Source organism: Anguilla rostrata, chromosome 16 (genome assembly GCF_018555375.3).
Source record: "Anguilla rostrata isolate EN2019 chromosome 16, ASM1855537v3, whole genome shotgun sequence".
Taxonomy (NCBI): domain Eukaryota; kingdom Metazoa; phylum Chordata; class Actinopteri; order Anguilliformes; family Anguillidae; genus Anguilla; species Anguilla rostrata.
Window position 1 is genome coordinate 5790 of NC_057948.1, and position 8895 is coordinate 14684.

An 8895-nucleotide genomic window follows, 5' to 3' on the forward strand; every position below is an offset into this window, starting at 1 on the left:
CGTTTTAAATACAGAGTATAATGCTATTAGCGATCTCATAAATTCAAATTCCCGAGACAGATATAATTAGCCAGTATATCTAAAACGAACTTGGTGTAATTGGAAACACGTTATAAGCGGTACACGTCCTCCAGATAGATCGCGTGGGCACCGGAATGCGCTTCCGCAGTTCGTTAGGCGAATAGCGATCTCATAAATCTGAATTCCCGACACAGAAATAATTCACCAATTCTTCTATAACGAACGCTGTGGCACTGGATACAATTTAAACAAAATAATTGATAGAATACTAACCTGTAATCGGCAGCAGTTGTGTGCGTCACCCGTTTTAAATACAGAGTATAATGCTATTAGCGATCTCATAAATTCAAATTCCCGAGACAGATATAATTAGCCAGTATATCTAAAACGAACTTGGTGTAATTGGAACATTATAAGCGGTACACGTCCTCCAGATAGATCGCGTGGGCACCGGAATGCGCTTCCGCAGTTCGTTGGGCGAATAGCGATCTCATAAATCTGAATTCCCGACACAGAATAATTCAACGAATTCTTCTATAACGAACGCTGTGGCATGGATACAATTTAAAAAAATAATTGATAGAATACTAACCTGTAATCGGCAGCAGTTGTGTGCGTCACCCGTTTTAAATACAGAGTATAATGCTATTAGCGATCTCATAATCCAAATTCCCGAGACAGATATAATTAGCCAGTACATCTAAAACGAACTTGGTGTAATTGGAAAAAACTTAAAGCGGTACACGTCCTCAGATAGATCGCGTGGGCACCGGAATGCGCTTCCGCAGTTCGTTGGGCGAATAGCGATCTCATAAATCTGAATTCCCGACACAGAAATAATTAACCAGTTCTTCTATAACGAACGCTGTGGCATGGATACAATTTAAAATATGTTTCATTAAATTTTATTGGGTATGAAACATTTTTCATTCAATTTCTGGAATTTTCCTGAATATGCCAAACATGTCCAGGGGATGTAATATTATGGTGCAGTTGTCATGAAAATACCCTTTTGTTGAAGCATTTTACATGCAATCCATGTTATTATTACATAAGGCATAATACAGTAATATAATGAAAACACGTGCATGGTTTGTAAGGTTTTCCGGGGTTTGTAAATATGATAAACAGATGGTTTAGAGTCCAGATCCAGAAAATAATTAAAAAGTGTAATGATAGAGGGGCCCACATAACGGCACTGTGGAACTGTCAAGCGTAGTTGCCCCACCATTTGTCCAGAGGCCTGATGATCTTTTTACCCTTAATGGCCCGAACACACATACCCCCACAACCATAGACAAAGAGACTAGTTCCCCTTATCTTAGATGTGTCCAGATGGCAACATTCCAGAGAGCCAAATGGCCTGCTTATCCCGAGGAAGTCCAAGTAACTTATTGTTTTATCACACGGCTCTGGGTTCTTTGAAGTACAGGATGAGTGCCAGCCTGCAGGCCCGTTCAAATGCCAGCCTTTTCTGGGTCCCAGTTTGACTCCCCTTTACACCATTCTCGGGGAAGGACCTGAGCAGGGTGTTGAGCTCATCGAGGAAGCTTCCCAGGGGCCCTGGAGAGCGATAGATAACAACAATGTACAAGTTAACAGGATAGGTGATTGAGACAGAGTGGTATTCAAAGGTAGAGATGGAGAGGTGAGAAAGGGGGAGAACAGAGAATTTCCAAGAGGGAGAGATCAGCAAACCTGTGCCCCAACCACGGCCAGACGGGCGGAGGGCGTGAGAGAAGGAGAAGGAGGAGGAGAGGGCTGCAGGGGTTGCAGTGTTGCCTGGTGTGATCCAGGTCTCAGTGAGGGCAAGGAAATGTAGGGAGAAGAGGGACGCGTAGGCTGAAATGAAGTCAGCCTTCCGCGTAGCAGACTGGCAGTTCCATAGCCCTCCTGCGACCGTGAAGTCGTCACAGGGGGGTCAGTGAGGGATAGCGAAGTTTGGAGAGGTTCCGTCGCCACGGGGTCCTCGCCTGCGGAGGCGAGTTCTGTAGGGGAGAGAACAGGTTGGGATGGGGTTGACACATAGCATAGCAGTGAGGACAGGGAAGGCCTGTGGTGTGGCCACATGGTCAAGGAAAAGTTTAATTAAACATACACATGCATACCGAGAACAATCAATCGAGGACTGTCAGGCAAAGTTAAGGACCTCTCAACGTCAGCAGCAGAGGCAGAAACCTGCAGAGAACAAACAATATGAAATTAAACGCATTTAAATATTATTAGGGATACAGTGCCCTCCATAATGTTTGGGACAAAGACCCATCATTTATTGATTTGCCTCTGTACTCCACAATTTGAGATTTGTAATAAAAAAAAGTATTTACATGCATATCAGGTGAACAGTGTATGAATTACAGCCCTTTTTATACACAATCCCCCCAATTTTAGGGCACCATGCTTGGGACACAGCAATGTTACAGTGCACATCATGAAGGAGTACACCCTCTCTGAAAAATGGAAATCCAGCTTTATCGCTTTACAAATAAAAAAGATATTATGTAGTGTTTCAGCAACACTGCAATACTGCAATGCTAAACAGGAAAGCATGTTTTTTTAACCAACATTATAAAAAGCCATGTTGCAAATGAGTATACCCCCTCTGAGCAAAATTTGTTTCTGCTTCTAAATTATGACCATCACAAAAAAGAAAACAAAATTGACAGGTATTGGGATGGTAGGTATGCCATCCCACCAAGTTACGCCTTGGTGGAGGCATGCCCCATACCTATACAGCACCGAGAGTTTGGCACTTTTCAGGGTTCCCCACAGAAATAACCACAACAGCCACAGACACTCAGCCATTAAAAACATTAAATTCTGTACATTCTGACCCCATTTCAACAGACAGATGTCGATAAACACCTTCACATGTCCACACAATAAAGCCCCAAACTAAGGGGATTTTACGTTTTCTCCTTCTTCTTCTTCATCTTCTCATTCTTATTTTTCCTGCCGCCTATCCCACTAATAACATGTCTCCCCATTGGACATTTTACAGACACCCGCCAAATCTTCACCTACACGACCCTATGAAAAACTCGCATACACACGCAAAATACCCATACCTTTTTACTCTGAAACATTTTGAGTACAAACAGCTAGCCCGCCTGTGGCCTAGTGGGTAAGGTTACAGGTTTGGGAACACAGGGTTGGAAGTTCAAGCCCAGCTAGGAATGTGTTTCTTTAACCTGCTTTTACCCTCACTAATAATTGTCTACTACTTCTCAATTATTGCTTTTGCACCATATCTACCAGCCGTTCCCCAAACTGTATTATGACGTACCATCTGCACGTTCAATTGTTAACCGGCTACAATATTGCAAAGCCATATGGATTCAACGGGAGCTCTTCTGTGCTAACTCGCCTGTGTTCTTCTTTAAAACCACGGACAGGTTTGCTAATGATATTTCACGCATTGCATATCTATGTCATGGTGCTGCCCTAACAAAGTGACAGACTGGTAAACCTCCGGTTGAACGATTGAATCCCGCCTCGTTCTCAGGCAGATAATTTCCTCTTTTACACTAACGTTCTCTTACGCTTATATTTTCTTTACCAAAACTCACTCATGGCCACCCATATGCATTTCATGATGGCAAATGTAATACTTTTATCAAAAGGTTACACCAGTTCACAGCTGTGCCATTTCTACTAACTACATTTCTTCACTTGGCTACTGTACAAAACCTTCTTATCAGCAAACGCCACATTTCTACATCATGTTACCTCGCCCTGTTCTCTATCCAGCCACATACAAACAATTACTATGTATGTACGTTCTGCAACTACCCATTAAAATATTACATTTAAAAACATGATTCAGTACTAGTACTGAACATGAAAAAAACATAGCAGTGCAATAGATTTCACGTGTTACTTAACCCCCCACTTTAACAGCTGGCACTTTATAGCGACTGTTATATATACCGTTCGATAAGGAATATAAGCTCGCTCATGGTCACTCCATTTACTTCGCACTATACTCCGTGATCATGTCAACTTTCACCTACATGCCCATTCTGCTAAAAACATATTGTTTCAACTCCGAAATTTAATAATTTCACCCTAATTTCTCTCACACTGTTGTTATTTTCTCATATGCAAAACCTGCTGGGACATATGCGTCTGCTCCTATTCTCCACTATCATGTTTTCCGGTTCTAGTTTAGCAAAACAGCGAAGAGGATTCCTACCTGCAGATAAGCCTATCAAAATGCCTTATAAACCTTACAAACACTAAAAGTGCATCTCCACGAAATAACAGACAACGGAGCAGGACAGAAGGCTACACAAGTTGCGACCTAGAGAGTTATAATTCTACGGGCTTGCTGATTCTTTTGTCAGTTGGATGGACGTGAGTACATACACTAGCCATATTTCACATGCATCTCTGATACGTTTTACACTTATACGCCACCGCACCCTTTGTCACAGCCACTGTTTTACATAGATAGCAAACCGAAACTGCTAAACAGTACACGCTCATCAGACTGTACAAATTCACACAAGGATAGCCATAATCCACAAACGTTTCTTACAGGGTCACTTCGCATTTCTCACTCTCATAATAAAACTCTTTGCAAGAAGAAATGATATCTCATAAAAAAACACGTTTACAACAAAAATGCCAAGTTACTCAAAAGTATTGACATCAAAATGACGCCAAGTTATGGAATGGAATGGAATGTGATGGTGAAGGGCTACTGGATCTCAAGGAGCTTGACAGTGATGAACTGCCTTCTGGGGACTGGAGTAGGGGGGTAGCACAACTTATGGCATCTGGCAATGAAAACAAAAATCTATCATTATGAATATTGACTAAAATTATGCCATAATTAATTAGATAAAACAATAAGCTTTTTAATACACTCTTTAATTTGGTAGTGAAGTAGTAAATATACAGTACCTGCTCATTTCCATGCATTTAAAAGTTTTCTGCACTGAATTGGTCGAATAACCTCTGCAATTTCCTGTTCTCTTATGTACTGCAAGTCATCTTTGCTTTCCACTCCCTGGTGTAAGATCGTTTCTTCTGGCACACTTGGCAGGACAGAAATGACTGCGTCCTTGATGCTCTCACTTATATCAGACATTCTGAAGGAAAGGAGTGGCGAAGGGCTATTAGAGACAGACCAAACATGTTGTACACAGGCAAAGGGTAATAGTCAAGCAGGCTTGCATGTTCGAGGCAGAAATAATTTGAAATGGGGTTCTCTGAGCCCATCTTTAGGCAGTAAATCCCCTGATCAAAAAGGAAATCAGACTGGCATTTCTCTGTGACAAAGTAAACACAACTGTTGCAAACAAGAATCAGTTCTATCTTGCCAAAGACTAGTCCCTCATCATTCTTCTCAAAGACAACACACGTGGCTTTTTTTGTAGCTTGTGCCTTTAACGGTGACATTGTGTACAGCCACAGAGCTACGTAGCTGGAGGCCTAAATAATCAACAGATCACAAATTCTTGAAGTTGTGTAATTTGCGAGCACACTGTTTAAAAAGTGTGTTTACTCTCAAACCTAAGGGTCCAAGAGCGAATAAGAGGCCCAAAGCAAAGTATCAGTTCAGGATAGTCACGTATATGATGACTGTAACCCACCTAAAGGGTCACTTAGCAGTAGGTAAATATTTTCAGGTTAAAGCTAGGTTCGTAAGGAGAGGTTATGAATGAAGAGATGGACACAATGAACAACCGGAGCCAGAAAGTAAGTGCAAAATGGTTAGAACTGTATTAAAGAAAACGTAATGACAATATGTAAAGCTTATCACATTCAAACACATTCATTTGTCTTCATATCAATGTCCAGAGTGTTGTAACTGTATTCACTGTCCATTCAGTTCTGAATGTCTTCTGTTCAGTCTGGTTCAGTTCAATTGGTCAAGTTCAATTTAGTTAGTTTCAAGTCAGTATTGTTGGTTGGGTGTACCCTTTTTACAAAAAATAAAGTATCAAATAAAATTGTGTAATTTCTCAATCACAATCCTACCACACCAGAGTGGGGTTGGGAGAAACAAGGGGTATCAGGGGGTTCTTCCTCAATGGATGAAGATGAATCAAGTTGATCAAGCTGGTCGGCTCGCCATCTCCCTCGTCAGGGAGAGAATCCTAGGTTCACAGGTTTCTTCTCAGGTATCCAAAAAACCCAGCCTGTATGACAACAGGCTATTATAACAACTGAATACTTTTCTCAATCTTAGTTTTTTTCTTTAAGGCATCATTGTAACCTCAAAAGTGTAAAAGTGTTACTAATAAACCAAATAGTACACTTTATAAATGTTCAACTGTACAGTTTCATTTTATCAAATATTCTATCACTCTTTAACCATTAATCATGAATTATGAGCAAGGTATTTTCCATGTAACTATAGCAAATAATTTTTTAAACCATGAACTCAATATAAATACATGGCAATAAACCTTTAACAATCAAGTAAATCATTAGTTGATTGTAAAATCATTTAAATGCATGTGAACTAACCCTCTTTCACTGTCATGCACAATAGAAGATATGGCTACATCATATACCCAAATGTAGCGCACTTGCTAAGCGCTAGTGCATGGTTTCTAACAGTACTGCATTAGCTAACTTCATTTAAGTGCATAGGCTCAACTAATATTACATTACATTACATTACAGGCATTTAGCAGACGCTCTTATCCAGAGCGACTTACACAACTTTTTACATATCACTTTACATTGTATCCATTTATACAGCTGGATATATACTGAAGCAATGCAGGTTAAGTACCTTGCTCAAGGGTACAACGGCAGTGTCCTTACCCGGGACTCGAACCTACGACCTTTCGGTTACAAGCGCAGTTCCTTACCCACTGTGCCACACTCCGTCCTAATATAATAATAATAATTAATAATAACTAATAATAGCCACCTTGAATGAGCTATAGCCTACTTAAAATTAACACAAGGTTATTACATGGCACATTCATACACATGTTACATAGCACATTCATACACGTATGATACAATAACAGTGCCATTCACGCTTTCAAATAGCAACATTCAACTTTATATGAGAGAAACTCAATAGCTATACATACCACGTGTGGCTAATGCTATTTTCAAGGAAACACGGAGTTAATAACACACGTGTTGCTGCTACAATGGCGATATTTTAGCTAAATTTCAAATTTAAACTCGCTGAAATCCCAAAGGAAGAAACTGAAGTGTGCAAACTGAAAAATATTAAACGCCACGTGTGGCTAATGCTATTTTCAAGGAAACACAGAGTCAATAGCACACGTGTTGCTGCTACAGTTACGATACTTTAGCAAATTTAACATTTAACTTACCAAGATCCCAAGGAAAGAGATTGAAGTGTGCGATCTGGAAAATATTTGGTCCGTGGGTCATTTACGGAGCTACTCTTTAGGTTTACTGCTTAAATTAACGATTATGATTTTTTACTTCTAATCGTCTTTTTCTTTCTCCCGTTCTCCCCTCTTGCTGTGCGACAAACAGTCTCAACCAAGTCCCTGGGAGTGGGCGGGGCTAACTATTTTCCAGAATGATCTTAAGACATTACTGCCTGTTACAGCCAATAAAACTAATTAGGAACGCAAAACAAGTCCTCCTAACAGTTAGGTAGGGAGCCTCCCTTTTCTTAAAGCTACAGGACTCTTTTAAAACGTTGCTATTTTTCTAACGGGTTACATGATGTTTCGGCTTAAGTGGGTGATTAGGAAAACAATACTGTCGACTCGGCAAATACTCCTCAATAAGGACTTTCAAGTAGGCCATCTAACTAGTTGCAATGGCAGGAGCAAAAACAATTTCAACGTTTTGCCTTAGCAGCAACACAAATTGCCAAACTTCATTTTCAACTGGATTTTAAATTTTGTCCCCAATCAAGAGAGGCAGAAGTCTAAGGAAACACCAATTCTGGACAGCATGTCCACTCAATTTCTCACTTCCTGGATTCATTTCGCATGGCTTATTGCTGGCGTCATCGCCGAGGTACCTGAAGTGATTAAGCTGTCCATTCAGTTCTCTATACGTGAAGAATTTCTGATTTGTGACAAAATGACTTAGGTATAGAGCGAAGTCATATGCGACGATACCCTCAAATAAGTCATGGCCCAGACAAGGAGGCAGACCAAGTTGGCACACATGGAAGTGGGTTAATTTGATAAATTTGGAATCAAATCAAATTTAATTCCCAGTGACAGTTTTGATGTACTTACGTTATGCTGCATGCAGTGCTGCACGCTGTCTTTGTATGATGCAATTGTTTTCTTTTCACCTGTTGTGAAGGGAGATGACAAAAATTGAGCATAGCCAACAGTACATAATAGAGCCCGACCGATGCCAGATTTTTGGGTCCGGTGCCAATCCCGATTTTGGAGAGTCCTAGCCCACCGATTACCGATGTTTTGACCGATATTTTGTCAAAAAGTGCAACATTTTCAAATCAATTTGAAAAACTTATATTTTATTAAAGTTTCTATATTTAAGAACATTAAACTTATAAGCAAACAAAAAAAAAATTAAAATAAACACACAAAACTTTTTAGATAAAAAAAGTAAAAGATGATATTAAATTAAATATACATATTAACACTATATTTAAGTGTGTGAAATCAAAATAACTCCACACCTTGCTTTTACTCCTTTCTTTTCCAACATCTATAAAAAAATGAATGTAAAAAATCCCTTTTCCAGTTTCAAACATGTATTTTTATGATTATTATTATTATTATTGTTGTTATTATTAATTTGTTATTATTATTTCTTAGTATCTATTCTCAGTACATTAATTATATTTTCTTATTTTATTCCTACTAAGACTATCAAACGAGCTTCCCTGTCCATAAGAATTAGACGGTGAAAATAACTACAATGCGCTCTGACGCG

At 39.6% G+C, this 8895-nt stretch overlaps 1 long non-coding RNA gene across 6 annotated transcripts; it reads right to left on the reverse strand.

Annotated features, from left to right (window-relative positions):
• Nucleotides 1-1044: 1044 nt before the first annotated feature.
• Nucleotides 1045-8262, reverse strand: LOC135242124 (uncharacterized). 6 transcript variants are annotated; one of them, XR_010326229.1, is made up of 4 exons: nucleotides 4930-6370; nucleotides 2130-2199; nucleotides 1720-2009; nucleotides 1045-1584 (listed from the first exon to the last, which is right to left on the reverse strand). It is a non-coding gene; the product is annotated as an uncharacterized LOC135242124 (long non-coding RNA). The 6 variants fall into 6 exon arrangements; XR_010326232.1 differs by lacking the exon at nucleotides 1045-1584 and adding an exon at nucleotides 8226-8262 and having other exon boundaries at nucleotides 1591-2009; nucleotides 4930-6170; XR_010326230.1 differs by lacking the exon at nucleotides 1045-1584 and adding an exon at nucleotides 7335-7777 and having other exon boundaries at nucleotides 1591-2009; nucleotides 4930-6170.
• Between the last annotated feature and the right edge of the window lie 633 nt (nucleotides 8263-8895).